Raw genomic sequence first — 26,823 nt, 5'->3', positions numbered from 1 at the left:
TAGTTAGCATATAGTGCAACAATGATTTCAGGAGTAGATTCCTTAATGTCCCTTGCCCATTTAGCCCATCCCCCCTCCCACACCCTCTCCAGTAACCCTCTGTTTGTTCTCCATATTTATGAGTCTCTTATGTTTTGTCCCCCTCCCTGCTTTTTATATTATTTTTGTTTCCCTTCCCTTATGTTCATCTGTTTTGTCTCTTAAAGTCCTCCTATGAGTGAAGTCATATGGTATCTGTCTTTCTCTGACTGACTAATTTCACTTAGCTTAATACTCTCTGGTTCCATCCATGTAGTTGCAAATGGCAAGATTTCATTCTTTTTGATTGCCAAGTAATACTCCATTGTATATATATACCACATCTTCTTTATCCATTCATCCATTGATGGACATTTGGGCTCTTGCCATACTTTGGCTATTGTTGATAGTGCTGCTATCAACATGGGGGTGCATGTGTCCCTTTGAAACAGCATACCTATATCCCGTGAATAAATGCCTAGTAGTGCAATTGCTGGGTCATAGGGTAGTTCTATTTTTAGTTTTTTGAGGAACCTCCATACTGTTTTCCAGAGTGGCTGCACCAGCTTGCATTCCCAGAAAGCTATATTTTAAATTAAGACTTGATCTGGAATTTGCAAAAGCTGGTACAATTTGCAAACATATTTTACTCTCAGAGAATGAAGAGATTGATATCCAAGGAACAAAAGTATCATGAATCTGTAACTTAGCAAAGTTGTTTTTAAGTTTTTGGAAATAGCTGTTTTTATTAAACTAAATATAACTATTAGCAATTCCAATTTATGATCAATAAAATGTAATAATAAAAATAACGTCAGCAGCTCTAATTTACTGAATATCTAATCTTTACCAAACATTGTGTTAGTTACTAGTAACATGAATTCATTATCTCATTTAAAAGCTACAATACAGTTAGATAATTTCTACATTACTGTTAGGAATTTAAGGTTTAGAGAAACAAAAGAGTTTTTCCACTATAGTAACCCACACTGTCCTAAGATATTAATTAGCACATTTAAGTAAATAATAGACTCTTTTAATCCTTTGATAAGAGAATTACCAGCTAGTTCTTGTACAATTTATTTATCTAACTCAATCTCAAATGCAGTCAGTGGGTTTAACATTTCCCAAGACAGATGAAGATATGCAAATTTAAGGGAACCTGTGCAGGTGACAAATTATTTTTCATAAATATATATCTATATCTATATATCTATATCTATATCTATATCTATATAATCTTTATAGTACAGTGAAGAACAAAAAAGTTTAGGCCATTGTTTGAAAAAAATAAAGGAGAAATGGAACATTAGCCAATTTAATTTTCCTCTGTGGTTATTTCTTCAAATACTGAATTAGTCATTTTTATTTAACTTATTATAGATTTATATAAGAAGTTTTACACAGCATTTTTGTGTAATGACTAGAAAAATCTCTATCAGATTTGAGAGATTCAGAAATTATCTACTGAATTCTTATTTCACAGCTATTAGAAATTTGGGGTATATGGGGTATATGGTGTACTTACTGAGTTCTTAAAAATGCTTTAATATGTTTTCACAACCATTATTTATTTTTGTTAACCCCTCTTGGAGGATGTGAAAGCAGACAGAACTCCATTTTATGAAGGAAAATTAGCAATAAAGTTATTGTAAGTAAATTCAAGAACGTAATGAAAATTCACGTGCCTTGATCTCATTCTTTCCTCTTTGGTAATTACATAAAAAATTCAAGGTTTTTACTTGTCTTTTGATTTGCTTATTAAGTGTACTGAAAAGATACTCATGAAACATCTTTGAATTTAAAATGTCATAAGATTTGAGGATATGTTTAGTTTCACTGATTGATGTAAGTATTCTATTTTACTTAGTTAGATATCTCCAAATAAACCATTTAATGAAGGACCTCTCAACAACAAATTCTAAAAACTTTTTTCTTGAAGTTTCCTTCAGCCTTCAAATCATATGAACACATTTTCCCACTGAAACTAATCCACTGCATCTCTTGGACTGCATCTTTGTCTCCACAGCCAGCTGCTCGAGGTTATTCTGTTTTCTTTGCATATAAATTCACAGGTGCATTCAGAAAATATTCCCCTTTTATTCAAAGCTTCATATATTGTCCCAGATTCCTCTAGCACCTTCATTTAAATGGCTCCAAACTTTTCTTAGCAATAGTCGTTTTGTTGAGTTTTTTAAATATTTCATTGTTTAACTACCAACTACATAATTATTTTCCTCTATAGTTTCTGCTTTGAATTTTGTACAAGAAAAAGGCCTGATAAATATTGGTAGGTGCATTCTTCTACTAAGGTAATTTTTTTAAATATATATTTAATCCAGAATATATTTTTATACAGATGTGAGGTAAAAAACCTTTGGTTAGTTCACTCTATTAAACAAAGTATGTCTATTTCTAAGTTATTATCCTATTGAACTTTAATTTGGGATAAAAATGTTTCAGTTCATTTGCTGGATTTATCCAGAAGATAGTCATGATTAAAGGATTATACAAATAGGATTTTATTGTCACTTTTCTGATACTATTTTAATTTTTAAAATATTTCTCTTATTGGGTGCCTCGTTGGCTCAGTCATTAAGCATCTGACTTTGGCTTGGGTCATGATCTCACAATCTGTGAGTTTGAGTCCCACATTGGGTAAGCACGAGCCCCTCTTCAGGTGAGCTCAAGCCCTACTTTGAGTAAAAACACAAGCCCCACTTCAGGTAAGCCCCACTTCTCCCTCTCTCTCTGCCCCTCATGGGATTCTTTCACTGTCTCTCTGCCCCTTGCTCATTTGTGCCCTCCCCTCAAATAAATATATATATATATATATATATATATATATATATATATATATATATGTGTGTATATATATAAATTTCTCTTATTTTTGTATTAGATAGGATACTATGAGTAACAGTAAATAAAAATAATGACAGCAAGCACCCTTGAATTATTCCATAACAATTTGGCTATCAAGTTTTATTATTAATTCTTAATTCTGATGGTGGCTGCTACAGATTATTTGTTGTGATATGGAAACATGACTAATTTTTCTAATCCAAGGACACTAAAAGTTTTATTTGCTTAATTGCGTAAATCATAAACAGAATACACTAGAATTACAAAGTTTCCACAATCTCCTATATTGTGGAAGAGTTGGCTTATTTTAGGAATTATTTATACTTTAAAGATTGATAAAAATTATCTTTAAAGCTATCTGGGCTGGCAACTTTGGGCTAACTTTTATAAAATGTATATGATGTTCCTATTTTACTCTCAGTTTCTTATTTATTTTGTTGTTGTTAATTAAAATTTTCTTGAGGGTGGGAGACAGTAAACTTTGCATTGTGAGAAAAAATTTCAATAGGAACAAGTCTAAGGATAAGCATAATGTTGGAATTATCAGAAATAGGCTCCAAACTTGAAATTACAAATAAGAAGACTGTACTAAGTTAACAATGCATATTATAATCTTGCTTAGAGCAACTACTGAAAAACAAATGCAAAGAAATGTAGTTCAAATGCCAGTAGAGAAATTAAAATGGAATACTAAAAAACAATCAGTCCAAACAAGAAACGAAAAATATACAGGAACAAAAAATAAAAACTCAAAAATGACGTGACAAATAGAAAGTAACTAGTAAATTTGCAGACATAAATGAAAACATAACAAAAAAAAAAAAACCTATTAAAATATTAATGCACTAAACTCTCCAACCTGAAGGTTTTGATTTTCAGACAGCAAGATCTAACAATACATGGTCTGTAAAAGATGAAATTTAAATACAATGATACATGGGGCGCCTGGGTGGCGCAGTCGGTTGAGCGTCCGACTTCAGCCAGGTCACGATCTCGCGGTCCGTGAGTTCGAGCCCCGCGTCAGGCTCTGGGCTGATGGCTCTGGGCTGATGGCTCGGAGCCTGGAGCCTGTTTCCGATTCTGTGTCTCCCTCTCTCTCTGCCCCTCCCCCGTTCATGCTCTGTCTCTCTCTGTCCCAAAAATAAATAAAAAACGTTGAAAAAAAAAAATTAAATACAATGATACTTATTTCTTGAAAATAAAATATATAAAAATAAAAAATATACATAAAAGAAAGCATAGAAAGCTGGAGAGGCTAAATTAGTATCAAGTAACATAAACTTTAAAAAAAAGGATTATTGGGGCGCCTGGGTGGCGCAGTCGGTTAAGCGTCCGACTTCAGCCAGGTCACGATCTCGCGGTCCGTGAGTTCGAGCCCCGCGTCAGGCTCTGGGCTGATGGCTCGGAGCCTGGAGCCTGTTTCCGATTCTGTGTCTCCCTCTCTCTCTGCCCCTGCCCCGTTCATGCTTTGTCTCTCTCTGTCCCAAAAATAAATAAAAAACGTTGGAAAAAAAAATTTAAAAAAAAAAAAAAAAAAAAAAGGATTATTACTAAAGTAAGACATTTCCAAATGGAAAAAGGGTAAATTCATCAGGAAGACATAAAAATTATAAATATGTATATGCCTAATAAATTAATTTTGGAATACATGAAGCAAAAACTAAGAATAAAATGAAGGGAGAGGGGTGCATGGGTGGCTCAGTCAGTTAAGCATCCGACTTTGGCTCAAGTCATGATCTCGCCTTTCATGAGTTCAAGCCCCGCGTCGGGCTTGGTGCTGACAGCACAGAGCCTGGAGCCTGCTTCAGATTCTGTGTTTCCCTCTCTCTCTACCTCTCCCCAACTTGTAGTCTATCTCTCTCTCAAAAATAAATAAACATCAAAAAATATTTTTTTAAATTAAGGGAGAAATAGAGAAATCCAAAGTGATGTTTAGAGATTTTAAACCTATTTATCTTGATGATTAATATTTAGGAAACAAAATAAGTGAGCAATATTACTAACCAACATGAGTTCATTGATATTTATGGAACAGATATAATGTAATTAAGCATTTATAAAAAAAAAAATAACTTGTACAGTTTCTATTCCTTTCACAAACAAAGCAGTCATGGATAGCATTTAATCAAATTGCAGAAAATATTAGCATATAAATAATATTTTGTAACAAGTACATTATTGCTCATCTATTTTTTTAAAGAATTATTTCATTAGACTTAGTGAATGATATGAATTGATATTAATGATATGAATGATACAATATTAATGATATGAATATCATTCGATGATATTCACCAAGATGAAGTTTAGCCATACAGTGGTAGTTGTTTTAAATTTCTCAGTGTAGCAAATGGAGTATATGTGGTAGTTATTTGGTAAATATTATTGGTAATTTTCAGTTTATCTCCCCAAATCAGACTTATTATCTATACTTGTTTTTCTTACCCTATGTCTGAAGATAAGAAAAAGATAGATAGGTTCCACCATCACTGGACCTTTTAAGTCTTTGACACTAATATTTACAATTCTTCCAGGAATACAGTACTGTTTCTGACTCACTATCTGTTGGCAGGGGAAGAACTATAAGTTTTGAGGTCTTCCACCTGGCCATTGTTGTTATGACTCATTTCAATGATCAATTATCACTGTGAAATTTCTTCCAGATGCTAGGTAGAGCTATCTCATTAAAAAAAAAAATTAGAAACAGGCAAATAGTGATAAAGTGGGTCTGAAGTCCTATTGAATCCACTATAAAAGAAACTTGTGACAAAACTCCATTTATCATTTGGTCTCCATGTGGCATTTTTAGTAATCTGGATTTAGTGTCAGATTCCATATCTCACAGACATATAAACAACAACAAGTTTTCCCCATGTTTCCCAGTATGGACTTAACCCTGGTAAAGGCCCTCAGATACCTTAGAAGAAAGTTCAGAGTAGTATTTACTGTATATAGGTTGATGGAGTTATAAAGTCCCTCAAGAAGATCTGACCTCCCCTTCCATCAATAAACAATGGATCTGTAAACTAGCAAAGATATTGAAACCCGTTATGAAGATGATATTCTCCATTGTAGCAGCTGATAAAAGACTTGTGTTCCCCAGCTCTGAATTTCTGATTACATAAGTTGAATAAAATCTCCTTTCTTGGCTCCAGCCATCCTGGCTGCCTTTTAATTACTCCTATTTACAATACTTCTACCACTACTAGGGCGATGAATTTCATGTAGTAGCTCCCACCTTGCCAAAAGAAAGCCATGCTGTACTGGCTATTTCACAAATCTCTACAGATCTAATCATCCTGATTGTTACTCTGGCCCTGAAGACAATTTCAAGTAATAACAGTTCACCCTGCCTCTGCCAATAGCAATCCTATCAGAATTTGTCATTCTAAGATCATTTTATGAATAATATTATTTGTTCATAATATTATCCAGATTAGTATTTTCCCAGATCAATGGCTACTTCTCCACCATTAATCCTTGGCTGGAAGAAGACAGCCACTTCTAAACTTTAACAATTCTACTGTTCTGAACTAGTGCATCTTTTACTGCTTTAGTAAGGAAGTATCCACTAAGGGAGGCTGGTGGATTCTCAAGCCATTAAATAATAAATCTATTCTAACACTGAACCTTCTTGAATTTTCCAATCACTCTTTAATATTATGCCAAGAAAGTTCTGGCATCTCTGAGAAATTCAGGTACTTGGCTGGTTGGTTGCCTGGCTAAAGTCAGCAGCCATTTAGAAGGACCAGCATATCTCAAACCAAATTCACTTTCGTGTCAGCAGTCTAGTCCTGGAGGGAGTACGGGTTGGGAAGGAATTTGAGAAGGTACCTAAATTTTGTGTTCAATACAGTGACTAAACATATTCAACACATACACAAATCTCTTTACCTAGCTCTGCCATAAACACTGTAGTCCAAGCAATCTATATTAATACCATCTTGACTTCTCTCTGCTTCTTCATTTGGCACCTTTCCTTCCACTCTCCACACTGAAAACAAAGAGATTATTCTGAAACTTAAATCTAATTTTGCTTAATATCTTCTAATGGCATCTCATTAATCTCAGCAAAAGACAAGACCACTTAACGGTTGTCAAGACCCCGTCTGATCTACCATCACTCCCACGTCTCCAGGTCTATTCCTTGCAATACCATCTCCATCCCTGTGGCTCCAGCCGTCCTGGCAGCCTTTTAATTAATCCCATTCACAATACTTCTACCACTATTAGGACAATGGACTTCATGTAGTTAACTCCCACCCTATTGCCTTGCATTATTCTCCCCAAGACATTTTTGTTAGGACTATGCTAGTGGCACAATTTGTAAACTTTTTTATGACACATACGCCTCACAAGATCAATGTATTTTTTGTGTATAAAATTCCCAGATCACTATAATTTATGTTAAAATATGCAAGCATTGCCTCAGTAAATTTACTTATGAAATTTTAAAAGTTACAGAAAAAAATGTTATCAATATACTTCTTTTTAAACATTATTTGGGTTTTATTGGCCTAGAAGCTTAAAGGATACATAATTTTTTTCATATTCTCATGAACTACCCAAATTTCACTGTAAGAAGTTTAGAGTGGCATTTAAAGCTGTAGATGCACTTCTTTCTTCAGCTCAGAGAAATTTTCTGCTGTTTTCCTCTTTTTGCTCTAATTTCCTCTATTGTATTTATTTTTCTTCTCTCCTTGCATTTCTTAAACTCGCAATGATGATACTGTAAAAAATAGTATCTACAATTAGATAAGCTTTTTAGTATGACTAAGAATGTAGAACTACATTCAAATTAAATGTATTTGAAACTTATCCCAGCATGTTCTAGCTATGATGACTTTAAGCAGTAACTCAAGCTCCCTGTCTTAGTTTTCTCAGTCGTAAAGCACTAAAGGTAAAAACAAAAACTAAAAACAAAAAAACAAAAACAAAACAAAAAAAAAAAAACCCTCCATTATAGGGTTACTGTGAAGATTACTTTATTTATCACATATTAGATGCTTAAAATGATCAAATTCAATAAAGATTAGTTGTTATTGTTATTATTACAGTACTTGGAAAAGTAAAAAAAAACAAAAAATACATATATGTCCAAGGTTTAGCGCAAAATGATTCATTTGATGTAAAGATATCTAAAAGAAAAAAATTAGATTAATTTAAAATTAATTTAGGGGCACCAGGGTGGTTCAGTTGGTTAGGCATCCAACTCCCAGTTTCAGCTCAGATCATGATCTCACAGCTTTGTGGGTTTGAGCCCCACATCAGGCTCTCGGCTGGCAGTGCAAGGCCTGCTTTAGATTCTCTCTCCCTCTCTCTGCTCCTCCCCACTAGTTTTCTCTCTCTCAAAATAAATAAATAAAAACTTTTTTAAAACTTAAATTAATTTAAAGTTAATTTTGGAATGCATTTGTTTTGAATTTACTCTGATCAAAGTAATAGAGAATATTTATAAATCCAAGAGCATGAAACCTATGGCCAAAAATAGCATGTAGCAATAAGCTACTAGAATGCTGTGGGCAAGCAAGTCCTGTGAAATCTAAGCGTATTCTGCTGTCTATATGCATTCAACTCTTGTACAGTCATACTAAGACAATGCAGGTCCCTAGATACACTAGGCCTTGCTACTGATTCTTAGGTTTTGGCTTGAGTCTTAGATTGCAAGTATCTGGCCTAACTCAGCTTAACCTAATGGATCACACAGCTGAAAGAAATGGACCAACTGTTCAACCAACAGAATATTTTTCATTTCTTTGAGTGTGCCATGTTTTCTCCTCCAAATGAGCTCAAGCGGGTGTTATATATAATATTTTCTCTGGATAACTGCCTTCTTTACCTATTACTTATATTTTACATCTCATTTTAAATATCGTTTCCTCGGGGCGCCTGGGTGGCGCAGTCGGTTAAGCGTCCGACTTCAGCCAGGTCACGATCTCGCAGTCCGTGAGTTCGAGCCCCGCGTCAGGCTCTGGGCTGATGGCTCGGAGCCTGGAGCCTGTTTCCGATTCTGTGTCTCCCTCTCTCTCTGCCCCTCCCCCGTTCATGCTCTGTCTCTCTCTGTCCCAAAAATAAATTAAAAACGTTGAAAAAAAAAAATTTAAAAAAAAAATAAAATAAAATAAAAATAAATATCGTTTCCTCTAAGAAGACTTCTGACCATATTTAGAGTACTTTCATACAACCATTCTACACTCTCTTAGCAACCCCTTGATCAGATAATTCATCATGCTTTACCATAATTATTTAATTTTGTTTCATTTGCTTAACTTTAGTCTTTTTTAGAAAAAGGACAGTATCTGTTATGCTAAGTGCTATGTTCCAAGCAATTAGGACAGTGCTTGATATAAAATAATATTAGATGCTCACTAAATATGTGAAAAGATTCACTAAATGAGAATACTTTGGGTATCTGAGATCTATTCTTGTCTTATATTTTACTTTTATTATTCAGTTTCTTTGTTCTCTATTTCACAAAAAGTTTTCTACTACCCTATCTTATATTTCCTACCTCCAAGTGTGGTTTTTGAAGCAAAAATAGGCAATCATGTTTTCCTCTCCTTTTCTTATAGTTGTTTTCATAACTATGCTTTTAACCTGTTCAATTCCATCAAAAGTCCTTTTGAGTTTTATTAGATATGAATTGCAGATTTACAAAGTTCACCTATTTCTCACAGAAACATTATTTCAAAGAACCATGATTTTCTCCCAATACAGAGATCAGCTCCTTTTCTTTGTGCCTTATACTAAGTTTTTAAGTAGTTATGTGAATTATATTCATAAGATATTCATGTCGCAAGGCCTTTGACCAGGAAACACACAGTAACCTGGGTTCTGAGTTGGTCCTGGCTGCCTTCCCAAGAGGGCTCAAACAAAGGAATATGCACCAAGAAGTTCAAAAAAAATCAAAATAATATATTAATTATAACTTGGTGTTTAGTCCCCAAACACTATGCAGTACACTAATGATATGGGTGAACTGACATGGAACATATGGAAAACTTTTGTCTCATTTGCAATAGACTAGTACCCAAAGTCAAAGCAAATAAAATGACCTATTTCATCCTAAGCCATGCAAATAACAAAATTTATAATTCCGTTGAGATGAGATGTGCCAGCACTTATAAAAATGTATCTACAGAGACAGAGCAGGAAACAGTTTATTATCCCCAATGTCTAGAATCTACCACCCAGCCATTCCTAAACTGTAAGAACAACTTTTGGCAAGGCTGCTATGTGAAAACAAGATGGAAAGGAGGAGGCAGGGGAACCTGGGTAGTTCAATCAGTTGAGTGTCCAACTCTTGATTTTGGCTTAGATCATGATTGCAGGGTCATGGATCGAGCCCCACACCAGGCTCCATGCTGAGCATAGAGCCAGCCAGAGTCTGTCTGTCTGTCTGTCTGTCTGTCTGTCTCTCTCTCTCTCTCTTCCACTGCCCTTCTCCCCCACTTGCACTCCTTCTTTCTTAAAAAAAAAAAAAAGGGTGGGGGGAGGGGCACCTGGATGGCTCAGTCCTATAGGCTTCTGACTTTGGCTCAGGTTATGATTGCAAGGCATCAGGCTCTGTGCTGACAGCTCAGAGCCTAGAACCTGCTTCAGATTCTGTGTCACCCTCTCTCACTCTGCTCCTTCTCTGCTCATGCTCACTCTCTCTCTCTCTCTCAAAATAAGTAAACGTTAAAAAAAAAGAGGAGGCAATAAAGGAGGTGAACACAAAGGAGAAAGGTAAGAGGGAAAAGAAGACAGAATAAAGAGAAGAACTCACTTTAACAAAAAACCCTGGCCTGTTTACCATACATGGAGACTGTATTTCCTAAAAAGAGCTGCAATATAATCTTTCAATGTCTATGATGTTCTCCAATGTGACCTCTCCAAACAAAATGTGAAGTCTATTTCTCTACCACTTCAATTTTGGGTAGGCCCTGTCACCGCTTTGACTAATAGAATATGGCAGAAATGACATTACACGGGTTCTAAGCATAGACTTTAATACTCCTGGCAGCTCCTGCTTCCTGACACTTCATGCACATTTCTGGGATGCTCTCTCTCAGAACCCAGTTGCAATATTGCAAAAAGCGGGTCATATGGAAAGGTCATGCTTCAGTCAACAGGCCTAGCTTAGCTTTCAGACAACATCAACTGCCAGCTATGGAAGTAAATCATCTGGGATGAACAGCCCAATAAAGGCTTCAGATGACTTCAACCCTAGCAAACATCTGACTACAACTATGTACAAGACCCCAAGGGAGACCACCTAGTGGAGTCAAGTCAAACCAAAGAGTTGTGAGAGACAATAATGAAAGCACCATGTTTTGTGGTAGTTTATTACCCACCAATATATAGCCAGAACAGAATTTGATACCTAGGAGTGGAGGACTACTACAACAAAATGTAAAATACAATTGACTCTTGAATCACATGGGTTTGAACTGCATGGGTCCATGTATAGATAGATTTTTTCAATAAATATTTTGGAAATATTTTTGGATATTTGTGACAATTTGAAAAAACTCACAGATGAGCCAGGGAGCCTAGAAATATTAAAAAGACTAAGAGAAAGTTAGGCATGTCATGAATGCATAAAATATATGCAGATATTAGTATATTTTATATTTGCTACCATAAAATAAACAAATCTATTACAAAAAGTTACAATTTCTCAAAACTTATACAAATAAACACTAAGAGTCATGGTACCATTTGCAGTGGAGAGAAATAAACAATTGTAAAGACTCTTAAGGACTGAGAACAAACTGAGGGTCAATGGGGGGGTGGGGGAGAGGGGAAAATGGGTGATGGGCATGGAGGAGGGCACTTGTTGGGACGAGCACTAGGTGTTGTATGGAAACAAATTTGACAATAAGTTATATTTAAAAAAATCATAAAGATACAGTATGAGTCATAACTGTGTAAAATTAACTATACTTCATACTGTACTACTGGAATAATTTCGTAGCTACCTCCTGTTGCTATTTCAATGAGCTCAAGTGTCGCAAGTATTCACTTAAAATACAGTGTGACATTGCTTCCACATAGCCAGATCGTCTCTCCAGTATTGTGTAAAAATACTGGACAAAGTAAAAAGTGATCCTTCACAGTTCCCACGTATTTTCATTTCATTTGGTGCTGTACAGTGTATCTCAAATAACATTGGGGGATGCATACAAAGTGCCACTAATGATGCTGGAAGTGTGCCCAAGAAGGAGAAAAAAGTCACGATATGACAAGCAAAAGTTGAATTTCTTGACATGCATCATAGATTAAGGTCTGTAGCTGCAATTGCCCACCATTTCAAGATAGCATTAGGACCACTGTAAAAACAGAAAAGGAAATTTATGAAGCCATTACTGCAGTTATGCCAGCAGGTGTGAAAAACTTGCACTTTTTGCAAGATATCTTTTTATTTCACACTGAAAAATGCAGCTCTTATGTGGGTGTCAGCTTGCTATAGGAAAGACACACCTATATGCTGTAATATGTTTCAAGAAAAAAAAATGAAGTCCTTATATGACAACTTAAAGCAAAAGGAAGGTGATGGATCTAAAGCTGGAGAATTTAATGCCAGCAAAGGGTGGTTTGATTACTTTAGAAAGGGGTTTAGTTTAAAAGAAGCAGTTTCTACCAACCCAACAGGCACTAGACAAATCCCCAGATGCCATTAAGAAAATCATTGAGGAGAAAGGATATCTGCCTGAACAGGTTTTTATGTAGACAAAAGTGCCCTATTGTGGAAAAAAAAAAAATGCCACGAAGGACATTTATTAGTAAGTAAGAGACAAACAGCAGGATTTAAAACAGGAAGGAATAAGCTAACTCTACTGTTTAATGTAAATATACTTGCATTTATGATCAGTTGGGTTTATAACTACCTTTATTTATAAAGCTGTTAACTCCAAGACATGAAGGGAAAAGATAACTACAGTCTTTCAGTTGTACAACAAGAAGGTCTGAACAATGAGAACACTTTTTCTGGATTGGGTCCATTGATGCTTTGTCCCTAAAGTCAGGAAGTGCCTTACTAGTAAGGAACTGCCTTTCAAAGTTCTATTGATATTGGACAATGCACCTAGAACCCCATGAGTTCAATAATGAAGGTGCTGACATGGTCTGCTTGCCCCCAAACACGAGGTCTCAATTCACCCTCTAAGTCAGGGGGTCAGAAGGACCCTTAAAGCTTATTACACATGGTACTATATGGAAATAATTATCACCACTATTGAAGAAAATCTTAATAAATAGAATATAAGGAAAATCTGTAAGGACTGCATCACTGAAGACGCCATCATTGTTATGGTCCTGAAAGCCATCAAGACTGAAACAATAAATTCCTGCTAAAGAAAATTACTCATTTTTACATGACTTCATAGGATTTACAACAAAGCCAATCAAGAAAATCATGAAAAATATTGTGGATGTGGAAAAAAAAAAAGGTGGGGGGGGGTGAAGGGTCAAAGGTTTTAAGATATGGACCTTGGAGAAATTCAAGAGCAAAAAGACACCACACCAGAGGAATTAACAGAAGACAACTTGATAGAGATGAGTGTTTCCAAACCAGTGACAAACGATGAGGAAGAAGACATGGAAGCAGTTGCAGAAAACAGACTGACATTAGACTATCTTGGCAGAAGGGTTCCGATTATTCAAGACTTCTTTTGACTTCTTTTATGATATGGACACTTCTATGATACAAATACAGAAATTAGAGCAAATGGTGGAAGGAGGATTGATACCATACAGACACACTTTCAAGAGAAATGAAAAAGAAGTCAGACAGAAATTGTTACACTTCCATAAAGTTACACTGAATATGCCTGCCTCTCCTTCCACCATCTCCACCTCTTCTGCCTCTCCCACCCCTAAGACAACCAAACCAACCCTTCCTCTTTCTCCTCTTCCTTAGTCTACTCAACATGAAGAGAATGAAGATGAAGACTTTTATGATGATCCACCTCCATCTAATGAATAGTAAACAACCATCATCCTATACAGTTAATAAATTTATCTGCTATGTATGTGTATAATCATGTGAAAATCTAATAACTTTAGAGTAAGAACCGTATGGGATACTTTTGTGTCTCCATCATCATCATTGCCTAAGTACGTATCATGTGCAAGACTTGTATGAACGTGGATAGTCTATCCTAAGTGGTATTTAATATAAAATTAATAATGTGTTAGTTTTCTTACTATTTTTAGCTTTTCTTTCAAGTAATTACATTACTGTACAGTATGCCTCCCTCTCATTAGAGAAACTGTCTATCAGCCTATTATCACAGGTGTTTTTTAATATATGCTTCCAATATTATATTATGAATATGATTGTAATACTGAATTCCATAAAAATTTTATAATCATTCACTCATTAGTGTATAGGTGAAGCTACTGTGAAACAACTGCATTGCTTACACTGGGATAAAGCAATCATATTGCTGCTTCTTCATTATCAATACATGATTCATCATACTAATGTACAATTAGTATGATTTTAGTAAGTATGATTTTTTCATATTATCTTTTAATTTCTCAGGTATATTGTCAGTAATACATATAATACCTACCATGTTTTATATAAGAGAATATTGATGTAGGTGCTGACAAACAACTCATCTTGTAAAATTGACATCAAGGGTATGGGTATTAGCCTCTTTGCTGAGACTTCAGAAATTCAAGGTAATGCCTCATAGACCCTTGAACTAGACAAAAAGTTTCTGAGCATCTGAAGTATATTATCCCATGCAGCTTCATAGTCAGGTAAAGGTAGAGAGGAGCTGGACTTGGAAAAAAATGTAGGTGTGGATTTGGTCTAATGTAATTGATTATACTTTGATATATAAGAAATCCACAGAGATAATTATTTCAGCTTGGACCGAAAAGGACAGAGATTGCTCATTATGAAGAGTCTCTGGGATCTCATATTCAACTGCAATCATGGGCCATGTCATATGGAGAATGAAGGATAACTCAAAGGGCAAAACCAAGTTCCCCTGAGCACGACTTCCAGGGCAGATATGTGCTGTGTAGGGTCCCAGAATTGCTATGGGTCATTGAATGTTCATAAGCCTCCTCCAAATCCAGGCTCATTTTCTAACAAGAGTATCTACTGTAGACATCTTAATGTAAATAAACATTGCATGTTGGGTCTGTAGGGAAAAATAATATTTTTGTAAGTATGAGACCAAGAGGAACTACTCGAGAAATAGTTCCAAAGGAATTGGCCCATGGATCTAGGTTTAGATGTGAGATCCTGCACTCATGGATTTGATGCCATAACTATGACACTTTGGTGAGGTAAGGGAAGAGGTGAGTGTATTTGGCGTATAGGACAGATGCAAATTGCTCTCGTAAGAAAGCACACTGAAACTTACTGCATTTGCCAAAAATGGCTCCAACAGTATTTCCCATTCCACACGTTCTTTTGCAATGTTAACTTCTCACCCCACCAAGAAGGTGGAATGCATCTCTCCAAACCCTTGAATAAAAACAGGACTTACAACTGCCTGTGTCAATAGAATATGATTGAAAAAAAAAAAAAGGCTGTGTCAGTTCTATACATGACTCTCAACCTACTTGAAAGCTTCTACTTCTTATTTCCTTGAAATACTATTGGGACATTCTCTTTTGGAACTCAACTGTCATTCTCTAAGAAATCCTAACTACTAGGAGAAGCCATGTCTAAGCCACGTGGAGAGTCTGATTGCCCCACAACAGCCATAATCAACTATCAGCCATGTCAGTGAGTCATCAGGACATCCAGCCCAGTCAAGCCTTCAGTAGACTCAGCCACGGCCAAGATCTGACCACAACCATTTGAGAGACTGCAAAAGAGAGCCACCTCGCAGAGTGCCATCAACATACCTGCGAGAGATAATTTTTAAAATGTTGTTTTAAGCTATTAAGTTTTGAGATAATTTGTCACACAGAAATAACTGGAAGACTACACCACAAGAAGGAAAGAGATTGAGAACTGTGCTGAATTTTTAAGCCCTTTGATATCTCTTCCCACAGGGAATAAAATTCAATTTTTCATGGGCAATAATCTCAATATACGAATTAATATTCTGTGTTTATTATGTGCCAGGCTATATATGAACAGCTTATATGAATATCTTATATATTCTACAGAGCAATGCACCAGCTTATTTTTATATTATTTTTATTATTACTACTTTACAGGTAAATTGAGGCTTAGTGAATTTAAATACTTTACTCAAAGTCTAACACCTATTAGTTAGTGGCAGAACAGAGATCCACACCCAGGTTAACCTGACACAAAAGACTTTGCTTATTACTTACTACTATATAAGACTGGAAAGATCATCACTAATGTTTTGTAAGCACAGATATTTCTCATCCTTGGAAAAAATAAGGCAAGGAAGATTACTGAGTAACCCCTAGAAACAAACACTAAATCTGGTGAGTTTATTTCCTCTTTTATCCCTAAAATAAAATATCTCCTTGCCATCATGGGAGTGATGTCAGTTTATGTTACCAGTTAAATTACCCAGCCTTTTGAAAAGAGGAAAATAGCTGAACCATGGGCTGCCCAATATGTATCATTTTTTTTTTCTTAGTTTTATTACAGTCAGAGACTATAAAGTCATTCTCCAAGAATTTTCAAACCTGGAAAACCAGATAATGGCTTGATAAGATTTATATTGAATCTGGATCATGCCTCTTTTTAAAATATGTTTGACGTGAAACATTGTAGGTTTAAGGTATACAGTGTGTGACTTTGACCTATTTATATATCGTCATAGTGTTGCCAATGTAGCTATATTTATCACATTACATAATTATAGTATAATAGTATTGTCTATATTCATTACACTGTGCATTAACTATTTCTGTCTAATTTACTGCTTGTTACAAATTAATGTTCTTAAAACACTATGATTCTTATTGCCACCCCCATCCCAATCCCCTGGGCCCACCATTTTACTCTGATTTTATAGGTCTAATTTTTTAAAATCCCACATATAAGTAATAACATACAGCTCTGACCGAAAGTCAGGTCTTTCTCTGACTTACCTCGCTTAGCATAATGTGCTCAAGTTTCATCCCACTCCGTATATATACCACATCTTTTTTATCCATTCATCTGTTGATTGGAATTTGGGTTGGACTTCTAATCTCTGTTGGGGTTTGAGACCTGTGGATAACTTTTCTCTATGTAGACTCTCCCCTATTCCTAGAGAGTTCTATGTACCAGGGCCAACCTTCCAGGACACATATGTAGTAGGACCATGTTCAACCTCTTTGCTGCAGTTACTGAAAGATTTATTAGCCCTGTTGTATCAAGAAAGATTCACATTTTGGGGAAGTCACAATTTCTATCTTTATTGTCACATGTATCTTTGATCTACATACCTAAACATATGGTGTGATTATCCACAGCTTTTTAAGTATTTGACTGCCACACAAATAGAAAGCATTTCATTTTGAAAACCGCTGATAGGGTAAATTGCAAAAAGGCCAACAAAAGATTTCCCAAACCGTCCTATAGTTTCACAATGTTTTCATCTCTGTTGTCTCCAAATACATGTAACAGGATCTTATTTCGTTTTCACATAAGGAAGGTGAGTTGTGAGTCAATGGTTCATGTCAGCCTTCAATGTCATATGCACTCAGCCTAGCAAAAAATCTTTGCTATTTATAGGACCCACTGATTCTCCAGTTTTATATAAATTTCTCTTATTTTTATATTACTTTAATTATTATGACATTATTGCATATAATCCTTTCAACAAGCTTATGGGTGTTATTATCTACGTTTTTACATGTAATTAACTTGAAGCTGACTGTGGTTGAGTAGGTAACAGAATTGAGGAGTAGCAGAATGAGAGGGTGCACTGTGGCCAGTCTGCCCCCTTCTTAGCACATTCTCTAGCCCTTAAAGCACTACTACCTGCCATACTTATATGTACAAAAAGAGAAGTATGCATCATAGAACTGTTGTTGTAGACAAAATCCTTGAGTTTAAATAACTCAGGATTCTGTTTACTAATTCAGATTGTGTGACCTTTGTCTCTTAGATTTAATTTAGCATCTATAATATAGGAAAGTTATCATGATGAATCTAAGAATTCTCTGATAGATACTAACACCTGATAATCAGGATATCCAAAACAAACAAAAATTTCTTCTTTAAAATATGCTCTTTGTTTTCCCCAAATTTTGTTAAGGTGTAACAGCTCTGAGTGATCTAAGTTTGAAGCTAGTTATCTTCAATTCTTCCATCACCTGAATTGTTAATGAGTTACCAAATAATAATAATTCAGTATCTGAACTATATATATATATATATATATATATATATATATATATATATATATATTACCAGAAAATATTTTCCTAATGTTTTGAGAACCATAATTACCTCCTTACTACTCCCAGACCAGAAATGCTTCCAGAATAATGTTTTAAATTCTGAAGCCATGTCATCAGCAAACTGGCCATATCCAAGTTTCAATTCTAAATTCTAGTGACCATGTATCTTCCACTGAAACAAACATGAGGTATTCTCTATTATGGAGACTATTTTCCACATTCTCATGCTATTACTATTATTCACACTGTCCTCTGGGCCTCTAATACTTTCCTTTATCTCTGTTTACATGTGAAACTTTGAAGTCAGGGCTCAGCTGCATTACTGCTTCCCCAAGTCCTTACACATCATGAGTTCAAATTTGCTGAAGATTATTTTCCTCTATAATTTTTATCTTTGTCATATATTTTCATTTTTAGCACTTTTTTAAAGTCCTCTCCAGTCTTCTTATTCTAGAAAAATTCACTTCTAAGACTGTGAACATGAACACGAGGATGCATCAAGCAATTTCCAGTGAAGCCCAGGAAACAAATTAAGATGTGACTTTGAGAAATAGCACCAGTCAAATATAATTCTGGAACTGGGCAAATAAGACACTTCCTGTTTCTTTGGGGAGACTCTCAATGCCAAGCCTGAAAATGATAAAGTGTTGGTCTCCGTGTAAAGAGGCTCATGCATCTTGAATTTTTTAGGTAGAAAGTGGCCATATATATGCATCAACTTAGTCATAATTTTCTAGTTACTACAGCACATAAAACTTACTGTGCTTTTTCCCTTTGGTGTTTTTTTTTAATCGTAGTGAACAATATTTTCTTAAATATCATCTACAATCTATGTCATAAATCAAAACACATGTGTCTCTCCATAAATTTCAGTGTCATTACTAAAACTGAGATAAGCCAAGAAATTCTAAATTTCTGTCAATGTAATGGCTAATGGTTTCACTTTGATTAATATTTAATTAATCTAATAGTTGCCTATTACTTAATAGTAATCAAGTTTCCACTAGGAGTTTTTCTTAAGGTATTTGAATGTGATTTAACTTTACAAACAAATTGGAAATTTAATTTAGAACAAATTAGAAATCAGTCATTATAAATGGCTAAAAACACCTAGACATTTTGGAAACATGTCAGACACAGAGCGTAATATACTGTCAGTAGGAAACAGAATTTTAAAGGAAGGTCATTTTAAAAATTATTTTTGATTTACCATATCTCTAAATTAAAGTGATAGGGAAATGAAACTGAAATGTAGACAAGATAATATATAAAAGAAAATATCACTTGATAATACAATTATTCCACACACTTTACGATATTTTTATGTGTATGTATGTACATTAGATTATTTATAGTACCTATATGGATAGTCTCTCAAATCATTAATATAGTTTAAAATCTACTTGTTAAAATATAAAAAAAAAAAATCAACATCATGGGATGCTGTTATAATTCTCTACTGGTTTGTGATTGATTCTATTTTTGGCTCCCATTTACTTTTGAAACCTATAGAATCAGCAGCTCGAATTCATCCTAGTGGGTCTCTAACTTGCATAGTGGCAGAATGAATAGAATTTGCTGCAGATTCAGTGATAGTGTCACAATGATTTATTTTCTCATTTAATGTGAAATTTATATTTTTAATGTAAGCAAAACCTTTAAAATTAAAAGACAATAAGCTGTGTTTCCCTGCAGTCAGTAACTAGAGTACTGATGGGGCATATGTAAGTCCAAAGCAGTGGAACCGGCAAACTTCAAACACCTCTGCTGCCTCTGCAGCATTTCAAATCAAATCATTCACTGAGCCCTTTTTGGAAAAGGGGTAATAACACTTCAGCAGCAAAGTCAGTGATAGAGAAGTCTTCAAGTATTTGATAAACCTACATTCAAATGAATCACTGCTAATTGCTATAGCACATACCAACAATGTGTTTAATGCACTAAGCTGGAAACGGTTTTGTATATATATTTACTATAATCATGGAAGATTTAAAAACATTCAATAGATATCCTTGAACATTTTGGCATGAATTTCTATTTAAGACTCCATTCAAATGTTAGCAGAAGCATGCCTCAAAATATTTAATGCAAATTTTATTACTACAGCATATTGGCACTGTTCAGGTCTTCTGAACTAAAATTACCTGAGATGGCAAAGCTTAGACATTAAAACTACTTAAAATCAATTTTAAAAATTTAGAAAGAGGGGCGCCTGGGTGGCGCAGTCGGTTAAGCGTCCGACTTCAGCCAGGTCACGATCTCGCGGTCCGTGAGTTCGAGCCCCGCGTCAGGCTCTGGGCTGATGGCTCGGAGCCTGGAGCCTGTTTCCGATTCTGTGTCTCCCTCTCTCTCTGCCCCTCCCCCGTTCATGCTCTGTCTCTCTCTGTCCCAAAAATAAATAAAAAACGTTGAAAAAAAAATTAAAAAAAAAAAACAAAAAATAAATAAATAAAAATTTAGAAAGAGAGGTATAGTGTGATTTCCACTTTAGACTCCAAAATATAAAGAGCTTAGAAGTGGTTACTCTCATCCTTCCAATAAGGAAAACCCTGGACACAGTGAAAATCAGTGATGTTTCTTAGATTTATTAGAGAACTGAGGTCTCAAGGCAAATCACTGCTCTTAAATCTGGAGACAAAGGTGAATCCAGAGAATCACAGCTAGGATCCGCTTATCTATAGCAGAAGCTGCTAGAGCCATAAGCTGGTAGGAACACTGAAATGGTAATTTTGATGAACTGCTGCATGCTGAGTGTGGACTAATATGAAAGTAAAAAATTCTTGGTGGCCCTAGGATTATGGGACCCATATTTTCATCAGCTTCCCTTCCAGGAAACCCATCACAGTCTTAGAATCAGGATCTAAGAAAGATCCACCTATAGGGGCACCTGAGTGGCTCAGTCAGTTAAGCGTCTGACTTCGGCTCAGGTCATGATCTCATGGTTTGTGAGTTAGAGCCTCCCATCAGGATCTCTGCTGTCAGCATGGAGCCTGCTTTGGATCTTCTGTCCCTGTCTTCCTCTGCCCCTCCTCTGCTCTTCCTACCCACCCACCCCCCCACCCCACCCCCCACCCCCGCCTCAAAAATAAATAAACATTAAAAAAAAAAAAAAGATGCACTTATAACCATGGTAGGAGGCAAAGTAACATTGTAAAACATGTCCAGAACATTCTCCATAACAAAGGCCTATTCTCCATGAGATAGTACTCTGTCAGAGCACAATTTTGAATGCTTACCCAAACTGGGGAAAGGAATTCCTCCCAACTTACAGTCCTCTCTAGACTTACTATCTCACTTGAGGGGAAAAATAATTAGCAAGTTTCAAGATATCAAAGAAATAAATTGGGAACATTACAATCAGGGAATATTTCCCTAAAATCAGGGAAACAGTTGGAAAGGGCTGAGACACAGGTCCATTGAAAATACTTAATTAGATTATAGAATGCTCCTTCCCCAAGTGTCCATCAGTAGATGAATGGACAAAGATGTGATATGTACACACACACATACACACATACACAGACACACACACACACACACACACACACGTATACACACTAGACTATTACTTAGCCATAACAAAGAATAAGATCTGGCCATTTGTGACAACAAGGATAGACCTAGAGGGTACTATACTAAGTGAAGTAAGTCAGACAGAAAACAAATACCACGTGATTTCACTTATATGTGGAATCTAAAAAACAAATGAATAAACAAATAAACAAAAAGCAGAAACAGGGGTGCCTGGGTGGCTCAGTCCGTTAAGAGTCTGGCTCTTGATCTCAGCTCAGGTCATGATCTCACAGATCCAGCCCCGCAGTGAGCTCTGTGCTGACAGTGCAAAGCCTGCTTGGGATTCCCTCTCTCCTTCTCTCTGCCCCTCCTCTGCTTCTCACTCTCTCTCCCCGTCTCTCTCAAAATAAATAAACTTAAAAAAAAAAAAAGCAGAAACAGACCCATATATACAGAGTGAAAACTGACGGTTGCCCAAGGGGAGAAGGATAGGGGAAATAACAAAATAGGTGAAGGGGAGTGGGAGATACAGGCTTCTAGTTATGGTGTGAATAAGTCAGGAAGATAAAAGGTACATATATAGGGATATATGTATATATATAAAAGGTATATATAGGGAATATATATATAAAAGGTATATATAGGGAATATAGTCTATGTACTGTAATAGCATTTATGGTGACAGATGGTTGCTATACTTGTGGTGAGCATAACATATAAGCTTATGGAATCACACTAAGCACCTGAAACTAATGTAACATTGTATGTCAATTATACTTCAATTAAATAAATAAGGAAAGACTACCACTATGCTAAGGCTGATCCATTAGTTTATAGCTAAAAGAGCTGCAAGACACATACACTCTCTGAGAAGACCCAAAGTCAAAAGATGAGATAAAAATGAGGAATTTGAAGCCTCTGGCACCTACTACTACAACAAACATTAAACACAACCCAACTCCTAGCCAGATTAACATAAATTCTCACCTGAAACCTACTTATTTCAGTTCCTATTAGCTAATATAACTTGTGTGATCTACAACAAAAAGCTTAAAAGGCATGCCAAAAAGAAAAAGAAGAAAAAAAAATTGAGGAGACACAGCAATCATCAGAACCAGAATCTAATATAACGGATCCTGGACTTAAGGTAGTAAAATAACAACGATTAATATGTTAAAGGCTCTAAAGAAAAAGTAGACAACATGCAATAACAGATGGGTGATATTAGCAGAAAGATAGAAACTACAAGAAAGAATCAAAAGTAAACTCTAGAAATCAAAGACAGTAACAGAAATGAAGAAGGCCTTTGATGGGCTCATCAGTAGATGACACAACTGAGGAATCAGTGAGCATAACGGTATACCTAACAAAATTTCCTGAGCTGCCAAGAGCAAACTTAATGTGAACTATAGACTTTGGATGATGATATGGCAATATAGGTACACTGACTGTAACAAATATAACACTCTCATGTGAGATGTTGATTGCGGGGATGGCTGTATGTGTGTAAGGGTATGGAGTATTTGGGAACTCTGTGTATCTTCCATTAAATTTTTCTGTGAACGTAAAACTGTTCTAAAAAATAAAGTTTACAAGCAAACAAAAACTTCCCAGATTGAAGTGCAAAGATAAAAAAAAAAAAAAGTTGTAGGACAATTTCAAAAGTTGTAACACACCTATAATTGGAATAATAGAAAAGGCCTAATGAAAGAATGGAAAAGATTTTCAGAAATAACAGTTGAGCACCTTTTAAAATTAATGGCAGTCATCAAAACACATATTATGGAATCTTAGAGAACACCAATCAGGATAAACACAAAGCAAACAAAAACCACCCAGGCATATCATACTTCAACTATGGAACACTGAATGGAAAAAGGAAACAGTGAAAGAAGCAAGAGATAAACAAAGAACAAAGGTTATGGTAGATTTCTCACTAGAAACTCTTCAAGATGAGAGTTGGGCAAAATATTTAAAGATTTCAAAGAAAAGAATTCTATATCCAGTGAAATCACTCTTCAAACGTGAAGGAGATATGAAGACTTCTCAGACTAACAAGGAATGTCACCAGCTGTCTTGCCCTTCAGAAATGTTAAAAGATCTTCAGAAACAAGAAAAATTATATAGTTCAAACGTTAATCTACATAAATAAAAGAAGACTATCAGAGAAGAAATACACAAAAGTAAAATAATTTAAATTTTTAATTGATCTAAAAGATAAGTTTACTTAAAGTAATACTAGTAAAACATATTGGGTGATTACAGTATATGGGTAAATGAAATGAATGACACAAATTGCTATGGACTGAACTGTATTGCCCTAAAATTAATATGTTAAAACTCTAATTCCCAGTATGACTATATTTGGAGACAGAGCCTATAATGACGTAACTAAGGTTAAATGAGGTTATAGCGATGGGGCTCTGATCCTACAGGATTAATGTCCTTACAAGAAGAGGCATCAGAGAGTTCAGGCTCTTCCTCTGCCATATGAAGACAGAGCAAGAAGGCAGCCATATATAAGCTGGGAAGAGAGCTCTCACCAGAAACTGAATTTTCTGGCACCTAATTCTTGGACTCTCCAACCTCCAGAATGGGGAGAAAATAAATTTCTGCTCATTAAGTCACCCAATCTGTATTACTTTGGTATAGCAATCCAAGTAGATTAATGCAGTAATATAAAGACCAACAAGAGCAATTGGGAATGTTCTATTATGAGTATCTGCACTGCATTTGGTGTGATATAGTGTTTTTTCAAGGTGGACTTAGATTAGCTAAAAATATATTTTGTAGTGGTGCCTGGATGGCTCAGTTGGTTGAGCGCCCAACGTCAGCTCAGGTCATGATCTTATGTTCGTGAGTTCCGGCCTGGGCTCTGTGCTGACATCTCAGAGCCTGGAGCCTGCTTCAGATTCTGTGTCTCCCTCACTCTTTCTGCCTTTCCCCTGTTTGTATGCTGTCTCTTTCTCTCTCAAAAATGAATAAGTAAACTTAAAAAATATATGTATCTTGTAAACTCTAGGAAAACCACTAAAAATAGTTCTTAAAAAGTACAATTGATATGCTATGAGAGGAGATAAAATGGAATCATATAAGAGCTCAGTTAAAACCAGAGAAGGCAGGGGGTGCCTAGGTTTAAGCCCCACATCAGGCACTGTGCTGACAGCTCAGAGCCTGGAGCACTGCTTCAGATTCTGTGTCTCCCTCTCTCTGCCCCTCCCCCCACTCAAAAATTAAATAAACAATTGGGAATGCAAGCTGGTGCAGCCCCTCTGGAAAACAGTATGGAGGTTCCTCAAAAAACTAAAAATAGAACTACCCTATGACCCAGCAATTGCACTACTAGGCATTTATCCACGGGATACAGGTGTGCTGTTTCGAAGGGACACATGCACCCCCATGGTTATAGCAGCACTATCAACAATAGCCAAAGTATGGAATGAGTCCAAATGTCCATCAATGGATGAAGGATAAAGAAGATGTGGTATATATATATATACCACACACATATATATATGTATATATATATATGTATACACACACACACACACACACATATATATATGTATATATATATATATGTATATACACACACGCACGCACAATGGAGTATTGCTCGGCAATCACAAAGAATGAAATCTTGCCATTTGCAACTACGTGGATGGAACTGGAGGGTATTATGCTAAGTGAAATTAGTCAGAGAAAGACAGATACCATATGACTTCACTCATATGAGGACTTTAAGAGACAAAACAGATGCACATAAGGGAAGGGAAACAAAAATAATATAAAAAACAGGGAGGGGAACAAAACATAAGAGACTCATAAATATGGAAAACAGGGTTACCAGAAGGAGTGTGGGAGGGGGGATGGGCTAAATGGGTAAGGGGCACTAAGGAATCTACTTCTGAAATCATTGTTGCACTATATGCTAACTAATTGGGATGTAAATTTTTAAAAATACAACTAAAAAACTAAAAGACAAAAAAAAGGTGTTTGCAAAACCAAATGAATAAATAAATAAATAAATAAATAAATAAAATAAACATTAAAAAACAATTTTAAAAAATTAAAAAACCAGAGAAGGCAGAAAAAGGGAGGAAGGGAGGAATCAAAGAGCAAATGCAATAAAAAGAAAATGATTACAATGATAGTACATAATAATCCACCTGTAACAATCATCTTAAATATGAATAGTCTGAAAACATCAATTGAAAAACACACATTGTCAAAGTAGGTTAAAAAGAAAAGAAAAAAAGTAAAAGACCCAAAGATATGCTATCTACAAGAAAGACACTTTATATATAAAGATCACATATAAATGAAAAGTAAAAGGATAAAGATGTGCTAACACCAATCCAAAGAAAAGTGAAGTAGCTGTATTAATTTCACAAAAAGCAGATTCAGAAGAAGGGAGATTATCAAGCTGAAAGAAGGACATCGTATTACGATAAAAGTGTCAATTCTCCAAAAGACATAAAGATCCTAAATGTGTATGCACCTAACAATAGCGCATCAAAATACAGGAGGGAAAAATTGATAGAAGTGAGAAGAGAAATAAATTTATTTTATTTATAAATTTATAAATTTATTATCTCTGATATAGAGACCTCAACATCCCTCTGTCAGTAGTTGATAGATCAGTATGGATTTGCATGACCTAAACAACAATAAATTTGATATAACTGACACATACAAAATACTCCTCTCGAAAGCAGAATCCATATTTTTCTCAAGCTCACACTGATACAGACCACATTTCAGGCCATCAAACATACCTTATTTTAAAGAATAGAATTTATACAAAGTACATTTTCAGTCTACAATGAAATTAATTTACAAATTAATAGCAGAAAGGTAAAAATCCCCAATAAGGAAATTAAAGAGCACACTTCTAAAAAGGCAGCCCAGGAGACTTTAAAATTATTTTAACTGAATAAAAATTAAAATACAACTTACTAAAATGTGCAAATTCAGCTAAAGCAGGGCTTAGAGGAAAATATATAGGGATTTAGAAAAATCCTAGATCCTTCGAGCTCTCCCAGACCCCAGGAAGTCGTGACAACCAAGTGGCATCTCCAGAACCAATGTCTGGCA

This window comes from Neofelis nebulosa, chromosome 7 (assembly GCF_028018385.1).
Source record: "Neofelis nebulosa isolate mNeoNeb1 chromosome 7, mNeoNeb1.pri, whole genome shotgun sequence".
NCBI classification, from domain to species: Eukaryota; Metazoa; Chordata; class Mammalia; order Carnivora; family Felidae; genus Neofelis; species Neofelis nebulosa.
Note: the sequence above shows the minus strand (reverse complement) of the source record.